Genomic DNA, 24,556 nt, shown 5'->3' with positions numbered 1-24,556 from the left:
CACTCTAGTTCATCTACTGTATGGCCAAACCTCCTGTAGTGGTCTACGAGTGGTGCACCCACTACCTCACATCTGATCCTACTTTGATGTTGCAAAATTCGGACCTTAATTTTCTGTTGTGTTTGGCCTACGTAGGCCAGGCCACACGGGCATTTAATACAGTAGATCACACAGGTTGTGTTACAATTCGTAAAGGATTTCAAATCCACACATTGCTGTTTGTATTTAAACTGTTTAGTTTGTACACACATTGGACAGGCTTTACACTGGCCACACTGCCAAATTGCTGGAAAGGGGATATCCGAGAAGGCTTGTGAAGAGAGCACAAAAACGAGCATGGTACAGCCCCAGAGATGAATTACTTACGCCTCACACCAGAAATGACAACACTAATGAGCGGATGATCTGTGTTACCACATATAACACACAAAGTAACAACATAAAGAAAATTGTCAATAAGTATTGGCCACTGGTGTCTGATGAGATTGGTCAACCACAGCAACCCATGCACTCGTTCAAAAAATCCAGGAACATAAAAGATCAAGTGGTTAGTTCCTACCTAATGACACCTGAGCCTCCCACCTTACAATCTCTGTGGAATTTGCCATCAGTACTTGGCCATTATAGGTGTGGCCAGTGTAAAGCCTGTCCAATGTGTGTACAAACTAAACAGTTTAAATACAAACAGCAATGTGTGGATTTGAAATCCTTTACGAATTGTAACACAACCTGTGTGATCTACTGTATTAAATGCCCGTGTGGCCTGGCCTACGTAGGCCAAACACAACAGAAAATTAAGGTCCGAATTTTGCAACATCAAAGTAGGATCAGATGTGAGGTAGTGGGTGCACCACTCGTAGACCACTACAGGAGGTTTGGCCATACAGTAGATGAACTAGAGTGGGTGGTCCTTGAAAAGGTGATCTTGGGTCCCCGGGGAGGTAGTATATCCTCCATCCTCACTGTAAGAGAAAGCAAATGGATGCACCTTTTGGACACCATAGTGCATGGGCTTAATGAACAGGAGAACAATTATGCACAACTGGCATGTTTATAGTGTTTAGATTCCATGTAATGTTGTCTAAAGTGATATATAATTGTCAGTGCATAGGTTGTAACACCAACTATGACTTGAGGGCTTTTTAATCCAACTGAGATAAGATGCTTTTATTGTAATTTATCAAATATGTACATGTGTTTAACCATTACATCTCTGCATTTTTTGTACGTCTCTACGATCTTGAAATGTAATATAATTGATGGGTGTTACACTGTTCTTACATATTGTACCCCCCCTTTGGTTGGCCATGATGAGCGCCCCGCTAAATCAATCCGGCATTAAACGAATAAATTGATAAATAGATGTCTGTGCGCCACCAAGGATATTCTCCTTTTGCGCTAAGACATGAATTTCCAACGTGATATAACGAGGGAACAGGTATTTCCACCGCTTAATTTCACCAGGGGCCGAGTCTGTTTACTATTTCCACTGTGCGCCCATTGGCTACTTGGAAGCAGTGACATTTAGCTGCTGCCCGGTCCATTTAGCCCGCTCCTGGCCTCGCGGCGAGTCACTAAAGTAAACGGTGTACTGATGAGCAGCGAGGATTCTGCTCGCTTTCTTCATTGTTCGGGTAAGCTTGAAGAATAACATTAGTCATATTCCTTTCTGGCTATACGGAGGTCGCGAGTGCTTATGCTAATACGCGCCTCCTGTTTATTTTGCCTCATAGACCTACAAGCGAAACGCGTAGTTACGCGACCCCCAGCAGAGGAATCTTGAAGTGGTTTTAAAAGGCACCACTTATCCCGCTCCTGGCCTCGCGGCGAGTCACTAGAGTAAACGGTGCACGGATGAGCAGCGAGGATTCTTCCCGGTTTCTTCATTGTTCGGGTAAGCTTGAGTAAAACATTAGTCATATCCCCTTCTAGCTATGCGGAGGTCGCGAGTGCTTAGGCTAACACGCGCCTCCCGTTTATTTTACTTCATAGACATACAAGCAATACCCGTGAGGAATCTTGAAGTTTTTTTTTTAAAAAGGCAGCTTTCCATAAACAATTCTGAAGTAAGAAGTCGCTGCGAGCGAGATGTTTGGCTCGTTTTGTTTCACCTTTACATTTGGTGAGTAAACAAAGAAGTAGTGGCTTACATTTCAATGACGACATGAGAGATATGTTCTGAATTTCATCCTTTTGTTAATTGCAGATGAGATTTGTGTCACCAATAGAAGCGTTCCCATGTAAAATAGCACCTAGGATCGCCGCTGCGTGAATAGGTGAGCTTCTGACTAGTGTCTCACATATTGGTGTGGAGTTAGGAATGTCATGAATGATAAAGGCCAGCCCAGAGGTTGGCTGGTTTGGTTGGTTCTCCGTTGTTTGATTTGGTAACTTATGTTTTTAACCCGGCTGGGTAGTGTGTGATGTTTCATTAAATCATACACTGGTGCTGTTATTAATTATGGTGTTGCGTGGATTATAGCCGAGTCCGGTCCACTGTCTTATAAATGCCTAATTTATTTTTAGGATTACGCTCTCTTGGCAATTGGAGCCCTTGGCCCAACATCAGTATCAGACGGAGCCGCTAGAATCACCGTGCTTCGTGTAGGTAATTAGGTATGGCTTTAATTAGCCTTCAGTTCTTCTTGTAAGAATATATCAATTTCTAATTTAGTTTCTCCTTTTTAGGTGCCCCTTTCTGTACTCCCACACCCCACTATCACCTGTCCTGAGGAAGACCCCGCTGTAGGGCAATAGCGTCGCCTGCTCAACTGGGGTCGAAACGTCGACATACTGTTATCTCTTCTTACCTGTTGGCAAACTGATCATTTGTTGACTGTGCCAGCCATCAACAGGATAGGATTTTCTTAACCTATGAGTTGTTATATGACAATGTATATATGTCTAGTGTGGCACTACATGTGTAAATATTGATGAGACCACATATTATGTTATTCCTCTATGACTAATTTGAATCTATGTTGCACAAATTTCCTTTCTTCACTCCCCCCCACCCCCCTTTTCTGGGCTTATCATGAAATGCTTTAAACTGTACTACTGCAAAAGACATGGTAATTAGTTTTCGAAGAAGGATGTATATTAAATAACATTCTTTGAAGTCTATGCTTATGAGGTAAATTTTGTCAATTTGTGTGTTTTATGTTGTTCCATCTGGGACCCCTTCTCATATACCATTGATTACCCAGGTCCCAGTACTAGTGGGTTGACCCATTTATTATAACACAGTCTAAGTACAAGCCAATTTATTTTCCAAAGGGACCCACCTAATACATCATAATTATTTGACGGCATTGATTGGATTCACAGCAGTAAAGTTTACGAATTACTATTGTGTTAAGTCACTCCTTCGACACAACTACAGTTTAACTTCTTAACTTCTTGTAGAAGGATGTCCCCGCTACCATTATGTTTTCTTTTACTTTAGCAGTTGCAATATTGTTTGTTTGGCAGTCTTCTTCTGTACTGTACTTTCCTACTACTCCCACAGTCTCTCTCAGGCAAGTGACTATCTCTTTTTTTTGTTTGCAAATGCTAGTGCCAGTGTCTACTACTACCACCACAACCATGGCATCTTCTCTATTCTCTCGGGAAACCATGCAGCCATTGCTGTGCCGAACTTAATCCTCATCAATCACAGGTAATATAAGTTTGCTGTGAGGTATAATGGACTAGGAGGAGCAACTGACACTACTAATAGGACAAATATAACTCAGTGAGGGGTACCACATCTATCTATTTGCGTGTTACAAAATTGGCAGATTATTTAAATCCAACACTGGCTGCAGCCCTGCATCAGCAAGGAAACCTCGTGATGTACATAAATTGGTGAAACAGTAACCCCCCCACAAAGCATTAACATCGTATGTGTAAGTGTAAATAAATTACATTTTTTCCCTAACAAAAATGAACTATCCCACACCTCACCCACCCCTCTCCTTAACCCCAACCAATTTCCAATAAATAAGAAACCCCAACACCCAATTTCCACCCACCAACAAAAGTACTAAAAAAGGGGCAAATTAATAGGGTCCATCTACAATCGGCGGGCTTTCAGGTTTTTGTCCACCAAGATTTTGACTTGCTCCTCTAATTGGTCCTTGAGCAGTGCCACCCGGAGGAGAATTTTCTGGTGAAATGCCCGTTACTTGCATTTGCATCCATGTGGGGGGGCAGCAGTTGTTGAAAAAGGGCAGCGGTGGGCGGCTGCCTGACCGCGGCGCCGTAATACTGGAGGTGGGGCCTGGCTGGGGCCCGGGGCATTGGAAGAGGATGCAGCTGCTGCCGCCTCCTCCTCCTCTCCGCCTGAGCCACCAGTCGACGGTATTCTTCACAGATGGCCTCCAGTTTCCGGCACCGGGCACTGGCTGCCAACTCCTTCCACTTTGGTTTTTGGGAAGGAGGATCTATAAAGAAAGAAACTGAATTGTAACCAATACTCTTAGCAAAACAGTAACACAAAATTAATTCAACACAAAGTGGCACAGTAGCATTGGCAAGCGCAGTACATAACATTTGTGGTAAGTATCTATCCTCCCACTTCCTCGGCCTCTAACATTTTTTTTTTTCCGGCATTATACTTGCCCGAGTACTATGGATGGACTCCAGTACACAGAACATCAGTCTTTTTCTTATCTCTAGTTTTGCTAAATTACATAACCTTGTTGTACATGGCATGCCAGCTCAGTCAGCTAAGCTTGCGTCCAAGACCAATATACAAGTCAATACGCAGACTCCTGTTACTTTTATTTACTACTCTGCAGGTGGGGAAGCTCGTATTTTTCGATTACGGGTGGCACTGGCCATACTCTCTCTGTTACATGAAGGGCAATTGCTTGCTCAATTTAACTTTGTCTGTACCCTGGCTACTACAAAAAGGCAGATTACTATAATATATTTCTGATCCAATGATTATTGCTTATATGGAACGACGACATGTCAGTCCAGTAGCGGTCGGTGGTGGGAGTGCTGGCGGGTGGTGACGTGGGGAAGGGGAGGGCGAGGGGGCAAACTATGGATTGTGGACAATTACTGGTAAGTAAACATATAAATGAAGTAAACAAATGTTGTTGCGCGCACTGCATTCATAATCCATAGTTCACTACCCCCTACCCTGCCCCTCCCCACATCACCTCCCGCCAGCACTCCCACCACTGACTGCTACTGCATAAGGTACTTTGTTCATTGATTGTGTAACCAACAGATAGGCCACCCTTTGCAGGCTGGCTGACAAAATCGAAAACATTTTACATAGATAGGAAGTGGTCCTTGGAGTCAGAGGAAGGCGCTTGACAATATATATATGATGTGCTTGCAAACTACTGAGTCATCAACTGTATTCTGAAATAAAATCCTACTTTTATATAAATATTACCCTCTGCTTTGCTACTCTGGTGCAGTTTCTTTTACATTCTCTTCAAAGTAAGACTCTAGTCTGCATCCAGTGACAGTCTCCACCTATGCTGTCAATGATGAATACATCCAGGCATCCATCCATTAAAAGTAAATGTCTATCATTCTTTTGTTATATATCACTTAACAAACCTTAGCTGGTTTCACCAATAATGTCCACTCCTTCCTTCCTTGCCTTGGCTTTGAGTTTGACACAAACACCGCTGATGATTCTTGCTATCCACTACCCACCCATACTGTGTCGCCCACCCAGGCAGGCATCTTCTTTCACCTTCTACCCATCCTTCAAGAATCCATGCATTTGATTCCTATCAGCTACCTGCATGCTGCTTCCAAAGTATCCTACTCTGCTAGTCGTATTACATCTTGCCCGTCCTTCCTCATTCCACCCTTGTTTATCTTTTTGTTCAACACATCCAATAACGTCATCTGATCTGACTTTTAGTCTTCTCCAAAACTTTCACAGCTGAGTTGGAGTCAGATAGAAGAGGCAATAGGTTACTCAACTCACACTATTGCCAATGCATTGGTAATGCTAAGTAAAGGGTGTCTTCTTCAACCATTGTATATTGTTCAGTACAACTTCAAGTTCATACTTAATTAATAAGTCTCACAGTACAGTGAGTGAAGGGTTCCCCTTGCAGCTTGTAATGCCAAGAAGTAATGAATATAACTTACCACCGCCCACCACTAGTGCTGGCTCCCCCCTGTAAACTCTGCAGGTGCCGCATCTCTCGCCCCCTTCCGGAATGGCAGCATTGCTATCGCCTCTTGCCCCGCCGGCACTGGTGGTTGGTACTGGTAGTACGCCTATTAAAATGAGATGCCTGTACACTTCCCCCTATTTTACTTGTTTTCACTTGGAAGAAAGATTGAAAAAACAATTAAAGTACAACATACATCATCACTAGTCCAAATTGCGTACTAGAGTAGAGTCAGTAGACAGACACTAGTAGTATTATGTGGTCCCTAGGGTCATCTCTACTCCTACTCTACTCTTTGGAAAGTTAGCCTGAGCCATGTAACCATTTTAGATTCATGTCTACTCTTTTGCGCATGTTACCTTGCAGCTTGTTGTGCAGTAAGACGCCTTTGAGGCCACATGAGTGTTGCATACAAGAGAAGAGGTCGAAAATCAAGCCACTTTTTTATGGAGTTTGGTTAGTCCCTATTGGTTAGCCATAATGTTACACTTTTTGGCATGACTGCAAAATGCTTGCATATTTGCATTATACTGACTAACGTGCACCATTTTTCTCATAAGAGGCAGAAGATTCCCTTCTACGAACCGGAGATTTGCAGAGCTTACGAAAGATGCATCTAACCAGTATTTCTATGTTCAACGGTGAGGGGTCTCCCAGAATTCACACAGATCTTTTCTGTCATGTACTAGTTGTAACAAATGTTTACTGTTTTAATCTTATTTATTTTGCATGTTGGAGCTGGCTGTAGTAATTTAAAGGACCTACTTACAAAGCTTGTTATTTTGAAATAAACAAACCTTTTGAACTTACACATAGACTTTGGTATTTGTAATGGTGTTGTGGACTTACACGAGTGAGTGAGCGAAAGGGTGCCATGTTCTGGGTTGTGTAATAATCATTGGGTATCTTCGTGTGGGGGTTTGGGACGTAATGAGACACTATAGCTAGTCAGTCAGGGAATTGTGGGTTCTGAGTTCTGAATGAGGTGTGAGTAAGGTTCAACCTCCCATCACCAACATCCTATTTTCTTCTGCATAGTTCTGCCTCGAGATTAGAGAGGAAAACTCAAAGGACAGGAGTGGACCCAGTGGCTACAGCTATTGGTCTATCAGAGCTTTATTCTAAAGAAAACCTTAAATAAAGAGTGGCCAACAGGGCAAGCTTAGCTACAGACAGTCTAATAGTAATAGTACAGAGAGTCATAGCAGAGGCAGTTAGAAGGAACTTAAAGGCAGGGATAACTAAGCATGGGCGTAAAATCCGCTCCGCTCGCGGATTTTTCGGATTTTCGGCAAATTCGCAATCCGCGAACTCTCGCGAATTTGTCGAAAATCCGTGAATCTGCTCGCGGCGGATTTTTTGCTTGGTTGCGGCGCGCGGCGTGGTGCACGGCGTTCACTTTCCATCATTAAGCGTTTGCCGAGTTGTTTTTCTCGATCATATTTTGCGAGTGCTGCGCCATTTTGGATCTTGCTGCGTGATCCCGCGGGAGTTTGGCGCCCGCGAATACGTAATCGCGGCTTGCCACCTTGCACAGCACTCCTCGCGAGAGTTCGCAATTGCGAACACGTAGTTGCGGCGGAAAGGAACAATCTCGCACTCGCGAAATAGAGATTTTGCAATTCTGCACAAGAAATCCACCAGCAAACAGGATAAACCTTCAGAAAATGATGATTTTTATCAGAATCACTCCTCAGGTTGACATTTGCATGGCCTTTTTTTTTGCAAGGAGTCCATTTTTGGGGGGGGGGGGAAGGAAGTGCCCCACAGTCTCCAACTTCCTGTTCCTGTCCAGCAGGCTCCTCCCAGTGCTTTGTCCATCTCCTGGTCACTTTCATTTGGATCTGGAGCTGGAAGGATTACTTTTTGTGGGTGCTGCTGGATATTTGGATTTGAGGCCTTTTTGACTTTCTTTGGATCACTTTTGGATTAGAAATCAACTTTCACAAGTAAGTTTGTTTGGGGCATTACAGTTGCTGCAACTACAATTTTGGAACTTTTTCAGAACATTAAATAAATTATATTGTGGGTAGCCACAGTATCCAGTAGGACCAGGGTTAGTTATGGGTGCATGATACAACTGTTTTGTTGAATTTAAACACCATTGAGGCCATGGATGGGCTGGGATTGTGCTGATTTTTGTTGTTTTTGTCGTTTTTTTGGGGCTGCTGGTGGGGCCCTTTGCCCAGGGGTGGTGAGTGTTGCATGGGCCTAGTCTTTCTGTGGGGTGTCTTCTTGAATTTAAAAATCTTTGAGGCCATGGATGGGCTGGGATTGTGCTTATTTTATTGTTTTTTTGTCGTTTTTTTGGGGCTGCTGGTGTGGCCTTTTGCCCAGGGGTGGTGGTGCATGGACTGAGTGTGCCTGTGGTGTGGTCTCACTCTCTTTAATGTAAACATCATGGATGGCATTGGATTGTGGTGATGTTTGGCTGTTTTTCTGTTTTTTGGGGGTGTACTGTTGATGTGGACTGGCCATGTGGGTGGTGGTGGTGGCCATCTTGAGTGCTGGCTGGTACAGGCAACATGTGCTTGGGGTGCAAGGGGCCATTTTGAAGAGAGGCAGTGTCTGAGGCCTGCACTTATTTTGCCTACTTTTCATCCATTATGCCCAGGGGTAGTGAGTGTTTCATGGGCCTAGTCTTTCTGAGGGGTGTCTTCTTGAATTTAAACAGCATTGAGGCCATGGATGGGCTGGGATTGTGCTGATTTTATTGTTTTTTGTCGTTTTTTTGGGGCTGCTGGTGGGGCCCTTTGCCCAGGGGTGGTGAGTGTTGCATGGGCCTAGTCTTTCTGTGGGGTGTCCTCTTGAATTTAAACACCATTGAGGCCATGGATGGGCTGAGATTGTGCTGTTTTTTGTGGTTTTTGTCGTTTTTTGGGGCTGCTGGTGTGGCCTTTTGCCCAGGGGTAGTGGTGCATGGACTGAGTGTGCCTGTAGTGTGGTCTCACTCTCTTTAATGTAAACATCCTGGATGGCATTGGATTGTGGTGATTTGTGGGTGTTTTTCTGTTTTTTTGGGGTGTACTGTTGATGTGGACTGGCTTGGGGTGTAAGGGGCCATTTTGAAGAGAGGCAGTGTCTGAGGCCTGCACTTATTTTGCCTACTTTTCATCCATTATGCCCAGGGGTAGTGAGTGTTGCATGGGCCTAGTCTTTCTGTGGGGTGTCTTCTTGAATTTAAACACCATTGAGGCCATGGATGGGCTGGGATTGTGCTGATTTTATTGTTTTTTGTCGGTTTTTTGGGGCTGCTGGTGGGGCCCTTTGCCCAGGGGTGGTGAGTGTTGCATGGGCCTAGTCTTTCTGTGGGGTGTCCTCTTGAATTTAAACACCATTGAGGCCATGGATGGGCTGGGATTGTGCTGTTTTTTTGTGGTTTTTGTCGTTTTTTTGGGGCTGCTGGTGTGGCCTTTTGCCCAGGGGTAGTGGTGCATGGACTGAGTGTGCCTGTGGGGTCTCACTCTCTTTAATGTAAACATCCTGGATGGCATTGGATTGTGGTGATTTTTGGGTGTTTTTCTGTTTTTTTGGGGTGTACTGTTGATGTGGACTGGCCATGTGGGTGGTGGTGGTGGCCATCTTGAGTGCTGGCTGGTACAGGCAACATGTGCTTGGGGTGCAAGGGGCCATTTTGAAGAGAGGCAGTGTTTGAGGCCTGCACTTATTTAGCCTACTTTTCATCCATTATCCCCAGGGGTAGTGACTCAGTGTTGCATGGGCCTAGTCTTTCTGTGTGGTGTCTTGAATGTAAACATCATGGATGGCATGGGATTGTGCTTATTTTTCTGTGTTTTTCCATTTTTTGGGGTGTATAACTGAACTGATGTTCATCTGTCTTCCATTGCTTTTAGGTGCACAAGACTCTAGAGAACCACCAGTGCCAGGAAGAAGTCCTGCAGCGGTGTGTGTGTGCAGCATAACGTCATGCGACGTCACGTCTGGACACAGACAACTCTGCAACTCGTGCAACTGCTGCCTGCTGTTCTGAAGAAGATGGCCCCAAAAAAAGTTACCCGTAGCTCCTCTAGCAAGAAAGTTGCCAGTAAGGAGCAGAAGAAGCAAGTTACCAAGGAGACTGGTGTGCCGGCCGCCCCTTTTTTAGGGAGTAAAAAAAAAAGTATGCCTGCAGCAGCAGCTGGATCTGCTGGGGACCAAGCTGGGAGCAGCACCCCCGCTCCATTGGGCTCAGTGCCACCACCACCACCACGCCAACTTAAGTCCAAGCCCTTCAGTGCTGCAGAGGCACTTAGTCTAGTTGTTCAATCACCATCGACCAGTGATGTTGGCTCATCGCAAGAAAGTAGCAGCAATGTCCCTCAATCAACACAGGTTGTTGTAACTCATCTGACGAGTGTTGAACAACCACAGCCGCAACAAAAACCACATGCGCAAGTACAAGCCCAAGTACATGTGGAAGGAGAGGCAGCGCAAGGAGATGCGCAAGCAGAGGTGCATGGAGGGTCACAAGTGCCCACAATAGTTGTTCCTCCCGAAGTAGGGGCACATCAGGAAATCGACAATCAAGGCGAGGTATCATTTGAGGAAGACACTCCTCCTGATGATCATTCATTGTCTTCCACACCCCTGGCAAGGAAGAGATCACGGGTGGTGTCTACATCTTCTTCAAGCACACCTCCTTCTGATGATACGGATCAAAATTGGGAACCAGCACCACTGCCGTCTGAGAGTGAGGCACATGATCTGACAAAGGTAGTTAAGCGTAAAAGGAAGCTCGTCCAAAGTCTCAGAGTTATGGAGTGTGATGATGAGGCTCAACAAGAAGTGGGGGATACTGCTGCTGATGAAGACTCTGACAACGACGACCCAGTCATCATAAAGGTCACTGCAGCCCCAGCGGGCATGCAGCAAACAGACATTTTGACCCTAGCCCAAAAAGCTGCTGAGCGTGATGATGATGATGTTGTCGACGAGGAGGCAGTGGAAACACCACAATCATTGGAGTTAAGTACACCAACTCGTACCGCTTCCATATTTCTTTCTCACAAGAAGGGACCTCCATCCACCTCGACCTTAATTAGTGGCGGTGAAAGTGCACAACGTACAAAAGTTGGGCAATCCAGATCCTCCACTTCATCTGGCATTAGCAGCATGACCACCACCACCAGTATCGCCGCCTCCTCCAGGCCCCACAGACACTTCAAGTCCCCAGTTTGGGACTTCTTTACTGTTTGCCCAAAAAGGGAAAAGTTCGCCATTTGTACCCTTTGTAAGCTTGCAGTTAGTCGTGGTAAGTCAGGTACCAACTATGGTACCGGAGGCCAGAGAGGTCATCTTGAGAGACAGCACACTGTCCAATGGTTTGCGCACCTAGATGCGATCAAGGAAGCCCGAATTGGAAGTCAAGAAAACGTTGAAGTTGCATCTGATGATGACGAGGAGGAAGAAGACGTGTCAAACACTTCACTTACACCCAGTACCCCTGTCAGCAGCACACCCATTGTGAGGCACACTAAGAGTGTTGGAGCAAGTGAGACACCAACGCGCAAAAGTTCACCAGCGAGCATAATTGGGTCAACGAAGTCATTATCATCCCGTAAATGCTTGGTCCAGGGCAACATTAGAACCATGTTTTCTTCAGACGCGCCATATGAACGCAACCACCCACTGACGCGTCTGTATAACACTAAGCTGGCTAAAATGCTAGCTGTGGACCTTCTCCCTTTTTCTTTTGTAGAAGCGGTAGGTTTTCTAGAATTAGTGGCAACGCTCTGCCCTAAATGGAAGGTTCCTAGCCGGTTCTATTTTGCCAGAGTTGCGGTTCCAGCACTACATGAAGATGTGCTGGAGGCGATTGGGGCAGCTTTGCAGAAGAGTGCTGTTCACACTATACATCTGACAACAGACATGTGGACCAGTGGCGCAGGCGCTGATTACATGTGCATCACTGCACACTGGGTCTCTTTTTCAGGTGTTAAAGCAAAGCTAAACGCAGGTGTTGACCCGGACCAAGTTTTTAAAGCTGCTCGGAAACATGCAACACTAGCCATGTTTGGCTTGGAGAAAAGTCACACAGCAGAAAACATTTTGGACGAGTTTAACAAAAAGGTCTTTCACTGGCTGGCCCCAAAAAAACGCCAGATTGGTTATGTTTCCACGGATAATGGCGCCAATGTAGTTAAGGCCATGTCGCTGGGTGCATATTTCAGAGTGCCATGTTTGGCGCACTGTATCAACCTGGTAGTTCAAAAATTCTTGAGTGATACAGACAGTACAGCGTTCGAGGTAATGGCCACCTGCCGCAAAATGTGCAACCATTTCAGCCATTCTTTTAAGGCCCGGAAGCATCTGAGGAGCCTGCTACTTCAACGTCGAATGCCAGTGAAAGCACTCATCCAGGAGGTGGCAACACGTTGAAACTCAACCTTCTACATGCTTGAGCGTCTGTATGAGCAGTATACGGTACTCAATCACTATTTCTTAACAGAGGGTACAGCTCAGAAGGACCTGCGGATGGGTGTGGCGCAATGGGACATAGTTAAAAGCCTGACAGACAGGCTTCGTCCTTTTGAGTTCTTCACGCGTGCAGTCAGCCAGGAGGACTGTAATTTGGGAAAAGCTATCCCATTGTTGTGCATGCTGGAGCACCAACTGAAGGCGGTGTCTTCTGAGTTTGAAAAAGATGAAAAAAAAGACCCTTTTATTTTATCGGAGAAATTATTAGAGCGCCTACGTGGTGATAAACGTCTTAAAAAGATCAAGTCAGAACAGCATTACATTTGTGCTACTATTCTGGATCCACGCTACAAAAAGGCGCTGGCAGGCCAAGCATTCTTTCCTTTTGCTGATGAAGATGTTCAAAACTACAAACATTGGCTAGCCTGGTCAGCCAAGAGGTTTGAAAAAGAACGGCAGGATATTGAAGGAGAAGTCAGTACATCAGCATCAGCATCAGCAGGCCATCCCCAGTCAAAAAAATCCACTTCTGCACCTGTGGCTGTGGCACAAGTGACCTCTCAGCCGTTAAAGACACCGGCAACCGGATCATCTGCACCACACACAACAGTAACAGTGGCTGCTGTAGAGGATTGGCTACGTTTGCTTGGGTATGGTTCTCGAAAAAATGTCACAGGCACAGCAAAAAGTAAGCAAAGTGGAGGAACCGTTGATGACCTTGAGTCGATGGTGCAGGACTATCTGAATGACTCAACAGAGGTCTTTCTTAATGATGAGCCATTGCAGTATTGGCATGGGAAAAACAATTGTGGCCACAGCTCTCCAACCTGGCTATAAACTATTTGTCTTGCCCACTCGCAAGTGTGTCTTCTGAACGTGTTTTCAGTGCTGCTAGTGGCATTGTAACTCCCAAACGGAGCCGCCTCTCGCCCAAAAATGTGGAGCGGCTGACAATGATCAAGATGAATCAGCACCTCATACCACCAGATTACAAAGTACGAGAAAGCACGCCGCATGAAGACTAGGAGGACGGCAACGTAGATGAGGGGATTTGTTCTCTGTTCGGTGACACTGACCTCATCCTGCCTGAATTCGCAGAGTATGATGACGAAATCTTCTTCTTATTCCCTGACACCGAGCCCTGAAAATGAGACAATGAATCAATAACTTTCTTTTTCGTCCTTATTCACTTTTATTCCTGTGTGTCTGTCTTTCTTTGTTTTGCACAGTTAATTTAATTCAAACTTTAATCACCTAATCCCAAAAACAAGCCCATCAGCAGAACTGTCTTCACTTGTTTGCTTATTGATTTGAAGGTGCCGCAGTCTACATTCCTCAGGTTCTCAAGTTCTGAAGAACATGTTCCTCTATCCTCCTCCTCCAGACTCCGATTTCCCTCAAAGCAGAGGGCTGGATTACGCCCAATGAAGAAAGACTCAGCACTTGTGGGGGTGTTCTACTTCTTTGCGGGTGAGTTGACGGCTCTTGGCCCATTGCTGTGAAGCTCTAATAACGGATAAAAGTGTTTTGGACCAAATATGAGGTGGAAATTTCTTGCCGTTTTTGCTGACTTGCTTGCCTTTGAGGTGCTCTTTGGCGGGGTTCCGGGTGTTTGTGGGTGAGTTTTGGGGTCTGGGAGCACTGCGGCAACAGTCTAATGTTGATTGCATTCGCTTTTCAGGAAATCCATGGTGGAAAACAGGAGTTATGATGATGACCTAGCTGCACAGCGCGTTTGGACCGAAGGCCGAGAGATATTGTAAGTATGAGATTTTGCTTTTTTGCTGTTTTGGGGTGTTGTCGCGTGCTTTTTTGCGGGTGGGTTGGCGGGTCTTAGGGCATTCCTGGGAAGGTCTAATACCGGATAGAAGTGTTTTGGACAAAATCCATAAGGAAAAGCCTTTCTTTTGCTATTTCTTCTGACATCTTGCTCAATGTAGCGTTTTGGGGGGCTTCCTGGTGTTTGTGGGTGGGTTGCGGGGTCTCTGTCGAAGCACTGCTGCGACAGTCTAATCTTGATTGCATTTGCTTTTCAGGAAATCCGTGGTGGAAAACAGGAGTTATGATGATGACCTAGCTGCACAGCGCGTTTGGACCGAAGGCCGAGAGATATTGTAAGTATGAGATTTTGCTTTTTTGCTGTTTGGGGGTGTGGTCGCGTGCTTTTTTGCGGGTGGGTTGGCGGGTCTTGGGGCATTCCTGGGAAGGTCTAATACCGGATAGAAGTGTTTTGGACAAAATCCATAAGGAAAAGCCTTTTTTTTGCTATTTCTTCTGACATCTTGCTCAATGTAGCGTTTTGGGGGCTTCCTGGTGTTTGTGGGTGGGTTGCAAGGTCTCTGTCGGAGCACTGCTGCGACAGTCTAATCTTGATTGCATTTGCTTTTCAGGAAATCCGTGGTGGAAAACAGGAGTTATGATGATGACCTAGCTGCACAGCGCGTTTGGACCGAAGGCCGAGAGATATTGTAAGTATGAGATTTAGCTTTTTTGCTGTTTGGGGGTGTGGTCGTGTGCTTTTTTGCGGGTGGGTTGGCGGGTCTTGGGGCATTCCTGGGAAGGTCTAATACCGGATAGAAGTGTTTTGGACAAAATCCATAAGAAAAAGCCTTTTTTTTGCTATTTCTTCTGACATCTTGCTCAATGTAGCGTTTTGGGGGGCTTCCTGGTGTTTGTGGGTGGGTTGCGGGGTGTCTGTCGAAGCACTGCTGCGACAGTCTAATCTTGATTGCATTTGCTTTTCAGGAAATCCGTGCTGTAAAACAGGAGTTATGATGATGAGACCTAGCTGCACAGCGCGTTTGGACCGAAGGCCGAGAGATATTGTAAGTATGAGATTTTGCTTTTTTGCTGTTTGGTTCGTTAGGGTTAGCCCTAGCAGCAGGATTGCATGTGTTTCGGGGTGTTCTATTGCAACTCAGTTCTGGGGTTTTAGAGCACTCTTGGAGCGATGCTGGCTATGAATACTTTTGCTTGCTTGCAAGTGGTTTGAATACAATCCACGGTGGGTAAGGGTGTATTTGGGCCTACTTTTACATATAAAGTACGTTTTGTCACCATTTTTCTGCTAGGCCTCGTTTTTTGAGATCTGATTGGGGGTCTTCTACATTTGCGACTGGGTTTAGTAATGGTCTTGGTGGGAGCGTTGCTGGGGCGGTCAACTTTTGTTCTAAAAACACAGTTTACAGTACACCTACCTTGAGGGGAAAGATCCGCTATAATATTTTGGCCATACTTATTTATCCTTAAAAAGGTGACTCAGACAGAGTACGCAATTTCAAAAATATTGTACTGTCTATTAGGGAAATCAAAGTGTGACTTTTTGTACCACACAGCTTACATACCTTATATTTATTTATCAGTGGTATTGTAATAGCACTTCCTGTTTTCCGTTCAATAATTACAGGCCGGGTTTCAGTCGACATCCGCCAGGCAGGCAGTGGACAGGGTGTCTTCTGTCAGGTCACCAACATTGATGGACGAAGCGTCAGCTGGAATGGAGGTGTGCGGCTAATAAGAGGAATTGTTTGCTGCATGCAACTTACTTACCAAATTCAACAGGACAACTCCAACAACATACAGAATACAGATACAGTATCCATTGTTTTCTTCTATGAGTGTGACTGCATGTGGTTAGCTTTGTACCCAAAGATTTCTTTATCTTCAATTATTGTTTGTCCATGCTGTGCTTTTGTTTTCTTCTCTCAACAAAACCTACCCAAAAAGAAACCCCCATTCCCATCCATTTTCCAAACCCTAACCCTCTTCCCTCGGGCTGTGTGGTTTTGCTTGATGTCTGACTAAATGACATCAATAATTCCACACACTTGCTGGGGAGGATAAGGTCATAGCAACAGGCTGGTGAAGGAATACGAGGATATCTTCTAGACTTACTCAGCTTCAGTACTATTTCTTGTAGTAGTAGGAGCCAATGTCAACTAAATTCAACGCAAGTACTAGTTATACTTGCAATACTTTACCATTTGTTAGGCTACATTGTGGCACTGTTCTAGTTTACTGTCACCTGCTATATTCTCGATCGTACCGTAACCCTTGTAATGCTACAGTAAGGACAAACCAGGTTTTGTTTTCTTTTTTCCCATAGGCATGCAACTGCCACTGTGTCACACCACTAGTACCACCGCAATGAGGAAATTTCATCCGCCCAGGATTGCCAACCTTAATCCCCATTTCACGTGGAGCCAGCCCTGGGCCTAGCCCTAATTTCTAACACAAATTACAGGTAAGAAAAGCGTTTGGTGGGAGGTAGTATAATGGAGTATTAGGACTAGACGAGAGATTGACGGTAGTACTACTAAAGTCCTAGCACTCTTCAGGAAAACAAACTTACTGTTACACCCCCACCAACCAGACTGAAAAGCAGTAAAAAACAGGTATGGTCAGATAAAGTTAAAAAAAGTATATTTATGTAGCCCTAACAAAATAATCTCCCTCAAGACCCTCCCTAACCCCAACGATTGTCTTTGAAAAGTCCCAAAAAGAACCCAACTCCCAAATCCCACCCCCCAAAAGTCTCTAAAAAAAGGCAAGGGACACTCCACTACTGGAGGGTGCTGGTGAATTTTGCGGCCAGGGCATCATACTCCTTGCGGAGGGTGGCAAGTTCGAAGCGGAGGCCCTCCACCAAGTTCTTGTACCTAAGGACTTCCTGCTCCAGGTAGGACATTCGGACTCCTAGGCGGCGCTGGCGTGCCTTGCAGCTCCTGTGGGGGGCAGCTGGTCTTTTTGCTGCTTGGCGGTGGCGGTTGGCTTTGTTAGCCCGGCTCCGTACCGCTGGAGCACTGCGCTGGCTGGCAGCCCGTGGGGTCACGGAGGAGGATGCAGCTGTCCCAGTCGAGGATGTTGTGGTTGCACCGGTCGACTGCGTGTCCTCCTCCTCCTCCAGGGCCACCAGCCGCCGATATTCGGCGACAGTGGCATCCAGCCTCCATTGCCGGGCCATTCGAGCCTGCTCCCTCCGTGATGTCGATTTGGAAGGAGCAACTATATGAAGAAAGAAAGACATAGGGGCAGATTTATGAAGGCCTTGCGCCGCCGGTGCGTCACTTTTTCCCATGTTAAAAGTGACGCACCGGCGGCGCAAGGCCTTCATAAATCTGCCCCATAGTCTGTAACCAATGCTCCTTCACATTAATAACACAAAGTGATTGAGCCGAAAGTTGTGTCACAGTACAAGTAGCAAATTGAAAGCACAGTACATAACTATTGAGGACAGTATCTATCTAACCTCCCACTTCTGCATCCTTGCTCTAACATTAGTGGTAGTTTAATGAACAAATTCTACGACCACTATGGACTTCCATTAGAGTCGACTATGACAGTACACCAGTCTTATTCTTCTTCTTCTCTCTTGTTTAGGAAAATTGGTACGCTATCCTATGCAAGCCGGCAGAATGGCAGCGCAGTGAACTTGCACCCGAGAAAAACAGACGCACACCATGATGAGTGAGACAGACTTGCGTTACTGTACCGGTCCAGTACATGCAGGTGGTGAAGCTATTACTTTTCTATTACGGGTGGCACTGAGAATACTCTGTTACAAGGGCTACTGCTTAATTAATTTATCTTTCATCCTACAGTGCAAATGAGTACTAGAAAAGGAAAATGAAGAAGCTAAATAATTAGATTATCTATCACTTCACATGGGATGTATTTGATGACATATGGGATGACTTTAGGTGCTTTGCTTATTATTGAGTGAACAGTGATACACCCACACATGAATGACGTACTACTACTACTAAACTAAAGTTATTAAGAGCGGTACGGAGTGTCCACCATAATAACCGGATATATGCTGTGCTTGCAGTGCAATACAAACTACTGCTACTATTCATGGTAGTATTGGACAAATTTACAATTTCTTTTCCTTGCCTTCCCTACACTGGAACGGACGTGCGGGTGCGGTGTTACATGCTCTTCAAGGTAACAATTAGTTCATCCAGCGACCATCTACTCTCTCTAGATACACATGTGCTATCTAAGAGTCAGATATTACCATGCTCCAGGCATCCATCCATTCAAAGTATATGCACACATACAGTTTCTGTTTCACCCACCCAGGCTGTTGTCCTTCCACCCATCCTTGCTTCATCATTGACCCAGCCATGCACCATACCATATTCTTTCCTTCCCAGCCACCACGGGGATCAAGCAAACACATATCATTCTTCTTTGCCAGCCATCATAAAATTTCTTGTCCTTCCACACTTACTTACACCCTTCTTTCACTTTTCGTTCATCCCATCCATCAAGTTCATCTCAGATCTTATTGGGATTCTTCTCGCCAAAAACTTCACAGCTAAGTCGAAGTACATTTAGAGGAGGCTACTACCTGGTTGATTTATAATACACCCGTGCAGAAAGCACACTATGCAGTCTTCAATCTCAATAAGTAAGGAATATATAGCTTACCTCTGCCCGCCACCACCGTGTGAACCCTCACAGGCACATTGGTGTCGTCCGGCACTCGCACCGCCTCCTCCCCAGAAGTGTTGTCCTCCTCATCCACCACCTCCGCGCTGGCCCCGCCACCAGATGTTCCACCTACAAAGTACATTTAAGAATGTTAGAATACACCACTCACTACTATATAATATTTGGTCTAGGAGGAATAAAGAAATTTAAAAAAAACGAAATACAATGTAATAATTTGTAACTGTATACTCTACAGTAAAAATGTCCCTTTTTCCAGGGAAGGCTGTTGTCTTCCTGCACTTTTTGGCACAACTGATGAATGCTTGCTTTTTATTTTTAACACACAACACTTTTTCTCCTAACAGAAGCTTGACTTCTAAGAACAGGATCAGGGTCAAGCTCAAGTTCAAACCAGGTGAGAGCTCAGCTCGACCACAAGAAATGTGTCCAATTAATCGTTAGCACTAAGCACTTTTCCATTTTCAGTTAAACGTTTACTTTTATGACAAAGTTGATTTTAATAAATGTGTTTAGTTTTAATAAAGCTTTTAAACTTAAATAGACTCTGTGGTTTTTGGTCCTCCAGACTAGAGTGGATGAGCTAAAGGTTTTGGAATTTTTGCAAGCATGAGTGCCTCTGACACTTCTTGACTGTGACTCCGTACTCTTGTCCTGCGTAGGATAATCTAATGATCATTGGGGATCAATCATCGGTGACTTAGGGAGCTAAATGACTCTGCCACACTATCTTGTCAGTAAGGAGATTGGGGGTTCTTCAAAGTCTGATATCACTGAGGTATGTGGAAAGAAAGTCTACCTGCGCCTATTATAATTGATAAACAATGCACTATTTAGTGTTCATAGTTCGGTTTGTGCAGATTTGTCCCTGCAACAGTAGTAGAATGGATTGTCCTCCTATCCAAACCAAAAGTAAAGTAGTATCTTATTCTTTCTTGGTGGTCATTCACCTTTTTATTGTTGGCAATTGTCAAAGCATAAACATTTAGAAGACTTGAAAAGACATTATGGACAATCCCAAAGGACTGCACTCAGTGCATAGAGCTATTGCTGACTAGAATGGGAGTCCAATGGAATTGCCAAATGTGCAATCTTAGTTAGCTACACAGACAGACTAATAAGAATAATCTAGTAATACCACAGGGAGTCATAGTCGAGGCAGGATAAGAATTTAGATCCAGTCTACAAGAAGATCAAAGATGATTTAGAAAAAATCGAATGAGGAACGCTAGGAAAAAATAGGTACTCTATATTAAAATTAAAACTTACTGGGGCCAGCAAAGGAGCCCTCGCCTGCCCGATCCTGGCCTGCATCCTCCTGAACAGCACCCTCCTCCTCCTCCTCCTGTGTCCTCTTGCCCTTGGGGGGAGCTGATGTACAACATGAAAGAAAGAAAGACCAGAAAACATGGATGAGATTTGTCAACCAAACCAAACATTTCAAAAGAACAATAACAAAATATTTTGGAGAAATAGCAAATAGATAGACAACTATTCCAAGGGATATATTGACCTATCTCATGTGGTATACTACGTTATTCGTATTGCCTGATTTGCGGACCGTTGACTTTGAAAGTTCCTATGTAACTCAATTAACAGACTACTAAAAAGGTTTGCCTAGGCCTGGCAGGCAGCAGTCCGCAGCACGCGAAGTGACAGACAAAGTTCATTCTGCTTGCAGATCAGTGAATACTCAAACTATCAATCCACCGACCACCACCACTATTTCTTCTTATAGCCATGTGTCTAAAGGAAGTACTGGACTTCAGTCTGTTGGGGCTGATTTAGAAGTCCCTTGCGGCTCATTTTCCTCCATTGTTGCGTGACTTTTGTGATGCAGCGGCAGAACAAAAGAGTCGCCATGGTGCGGCGTATATATTTAAAAAAAACGCATATGGGAGATGCATCACGTTGTAAAGCCCTGCGCCATCAGGGGGCGTTCCGGCGCAAGGGAGGGCGTTCCTGCGCAGGAACGAATCCTAAAAGTGGCTGAGGGAAATCTACAAGATGTCAACCAGTCACTTTTAGGACAATGATGCGGGACTCAAACCCTGCGCCTGCTTGAAGCCGACGTACGGCTTGATGCAGCATTGGGGAGATAGGGCACCCCAGAGCATTGCTGGAGCTGCGCCATCGTTGGCACGCAACTCCAGCAATGCGCCGCCTTTACGGCACAGATGCGTAAGGCTTCTTTTTTTTTTTTTTTTTTTTTACATATTTTTATTGAGACATTTTTTAAAGCAGTTTTTACCCCCCCCTATTACAGACATCAAATTTTTCAACACAAAATACACATATTATATATCCTATATAATATAAAGTAAATTAAATACCGAGCAAATACCTTCTTGCAACAGTGCTCCCCAAAATTTGTACTTAAGAGAATAGCAAATACAATAAAAGAACAACAAAACAGGTGAATACCTAAATAAATACATAAATAAATAAAATACCAATAGATAAGCCAATCCTGCCTACCGCTGTTTAGCCGACTCCTGCTCTATTTTGCTTATGTTTCCACCTCGTAATGGGTTGCCATATCTCCGCTCCCAATTTTTTTGCTCTTTTCCCCTTTCTCTCATATATAGCCTTCTCCAAATTATATGACCCTAGTAATCTAGCTATCCAAATTTGGAATGTAGGAGGTGTCTTATCAAGCCAAGCCTGTGCAATACAAATTCTATATACAGCTGCCACCATAAACAAAAACTTTGTGGAGTCATTTTCTTCTTCATCACTCTTCACCCCCAGCAATAGACTTTCGTTACTTAGTTTTATCTTAATCTCGAGAGCTTTCTCCAGGAATTCCTCTATGGCCGTTTTCAGGGTGTACAGCTGTGGGCATTGGGCGAACATATGTACTATATCAGCTTCCGTAGAATTACATCTAGAGCATGTAGTACCTTCTGTCCCACCCCACTGCGCTATTTTTGCCGGCGTGTAATAGAGGCAATATAATGTTTTGTAGTGCTGTGATTGCAGCGTGGCCGAACATAAAACCGATCTTCCTAAGTCTAGAGACTTCTGAAATCCATCCGGGGAGGTCCCAACTTTTTCTGCCCATTTTTTTGAGAATTTCTCTCTGTCATCTACTTTATATGCGTATAATTCTGCATGTATCTGTCGTATCTTACAATTTTTACTTTGTTCTATACAATCTAATAGCCTACAGTGTTTAAACCCTATTCGACCACCCTTTTTATCCTTCAGGTAGCTCCTCACCTGTAAATACTTAAAAAAGGTGTTAGTGGGGAGATCGTATCTGTTTTTGTAAATCTACAAATTCTACTATATCTCCTTCTGTATCTAGAAGATCCCCTATTTTCCTAATACCCCTCCCATTCCATATCCTCATCGTTCCATCCCTAAAGATGTCCCCCGGAAGGGTTTCATTATCAATTAACCTGGTGTATCTATTAAATCTGCCTATACCCACTTTTTTCACCACAGCCTTCCAGATCATATAAACAGCTTTTAATGTTTTAAATCTAGTGTTCTTAAAGAGTCTATAATCAATTGTGTTCAGTAGACCGTCAACCGCGGTCTCCCCCATTATGGTTCTATACACATTTGTGTATTCCCGTCTCCCTCCAATTAAACCTTGAAAGTATTGCAGAGCTGCCGCCCAATAGTACAATTTGCAATCCGGTGCTCCCCAACCCCCTTTCTCCCGTGTAAGTGTCATATGTCTATATGCCCTCCTAGTTTTCCCTTGTGCCCATACTAGTCTATTAAGTATTTTTTCCAGCTTAGTAAACCAAAGTTGTTCAAAAAATAGAGGTATAGCCCTAAACAGATAAAGAAATTTAGGTAACGTAACCATTTTGATTACATTTATGCGTCCCAATAGTGTCAAGTGCAGGTTGTGAATTCTTTCTGTATTGCTTTTTACCTTAGATAGTAACGGTTCCATATTTATTTTCACTAACTCCGCCAAGTCTGCCGACACTCTTACTCCTAGGTATACTGCCTCCTTTACCACTCTGGGATCCGCAAAGGGTGTAAATTCATTCAAAATAATCTGGGTTTTCCCTTTATTAATTGAGTATCCTGATAGTCCCCCAAAAACTGCTGCTTCCTGTTCTATTTCCCTCATGGCCCTTCCTGGTTCCGGAGTTATCAGTGCCACATCATCTGCGTATGCAAATACTTTGTACTCTGTCTCCTGTATCACTATTGGCGAGATGTTAATGTTACCTATTAGTCTCCTGAGAAATGGGTCTAGATATAAGGCAAAGAGTAGGGGTGATACCGGGCAGCCCTGTCGTGTTCCACGTGTGATCTTTACCGTTTTAGTGTATGACTTATTTATTTTCACCCTCACCTTCGGCTGCAAATACAACACCTGAATAGCACTTATAAACCCTTTGCCTATATCAAACCAGTCCATTATATTCCATAAAAACTGCCAGGAGACCCTGTCAAATGCTTTTTCAGCATCAAGAAATATGGCTGCGACAGGATCTCCTGCTACCTCAGCAGCATCTAGTATAGTAATTAACTGCCTGGTGTGCTGAGTAGTTCCTTTCCCGGGAATAAACCCGTGTTGTGTCTTGCTTACTAGTTTCTCGATAACTCGACTCAATCTTTGTGCTAGAGCTTTGGCGTATATTTTTGCATCTGCATTCAAAAGAGTGATAGGTCTATATGACCCTGGGTCTAGTGGGGGTTTATCCTTTTTCAGTATCACAATAATATTTGCATCATCCCAAGACTGTGGTGCAGATTTTTGCAGCTGTGCCTGTCTAAAAGTCTCCAGCATATTTTCCCCAAGTCTTTCCCAAAATGTTTTATAAAATTCAGCTGGTATTTGATCTGGCCCTGTAGCCTTGCCTCCTGGTAAGTTATTCACTGCCATTTTAATCTCCTGCAATGTTAGCGGTAGATCTAATTTGTCCCTTTCTCCCTTGTCCAGTTTATCATGCGTTATCCCTGTCAAATAATCCCTGCACCCTTCCCCTATATCCTCTGGTCTCTGATCATATAGCTTCTCGTAAAATTCTCTAAATGCCTCCTGAACCTCTTCTAGCTTATTTACCACTATCCCAGCACTATTCCTAATTTCTTTGATTTCCCCTGCAGCCAGGTTCTGTTTGATTCTAATAGCTAAGAGGTGTCCTACTCTCTCACTGTACTCATAGCACTTTTCTTTCTTAGTGAGGTAATTCCCCGCCGCTTTTGCCACGAGGGCTTCTCCCGTTTCTGCTTTCTTGACTTCAATTTCCAGTATAAGTTCCTCTATTTCAGTTATATGTTGTCCCTGCACTGCACAGCTTAATTGTTCTTCTAAACTATTCAGCTCCTTTACCCATCTGTCCATCCTTGTTCTCTCCATCTTACTCTTTTTTAAGGTGTAACTCAGGGTTTCCCCCCTTATTCCGGCTTTAAATGTATCCCATACAATTTTAGCTGAAGCCGAACCCCTGTTAATTTCCCAGAACTGTGTAATCCAGTTATTCATCCTGCTGATATATTCTTCCTCTTTCAGTAATCTTCTCTCGAATGTCCAAGTGCAGGGTTTAATACTCCCCCTATCTACCCTGGGGATG

The 24,556-nt window shown here is 44.4% G+C and overlaps 1 pseudogene; it reads right to left on the bottom strand.

The window, feature by feature from the left end:
* The window catches only part of LOC144824230 (transmembrane protein 201-like), a 109,372-nt pseudogene extending 85,030 nt beyond the window's left edge, over nt 1-24,342 (bottom strand).
* Between the last annotated feature and the right edge of the window lie 214 nt (nt 24,343-24,556).

This window comes from Lissotriton helveticus, chromosome 3_1, assembly GCF_964261635.1.
Source record: "Lissotriton helveticus chromosome 3_1, aLisHel1.1, whole genome shotgun sequence".
In the NCBI taxonomy this organism is placed as follows: domain Eukaryota; kingdom Metazoa; phylum Chordata; class Amphibia; order Caudata; family Salamandridae; genus Lissotriton; species Lissotriton helveticus.
The sequence above is the reverse complement of the archived record's forward strand: the minus strand, read 5'-3'. Positions and strand labels throughout refer to the sequence as shown.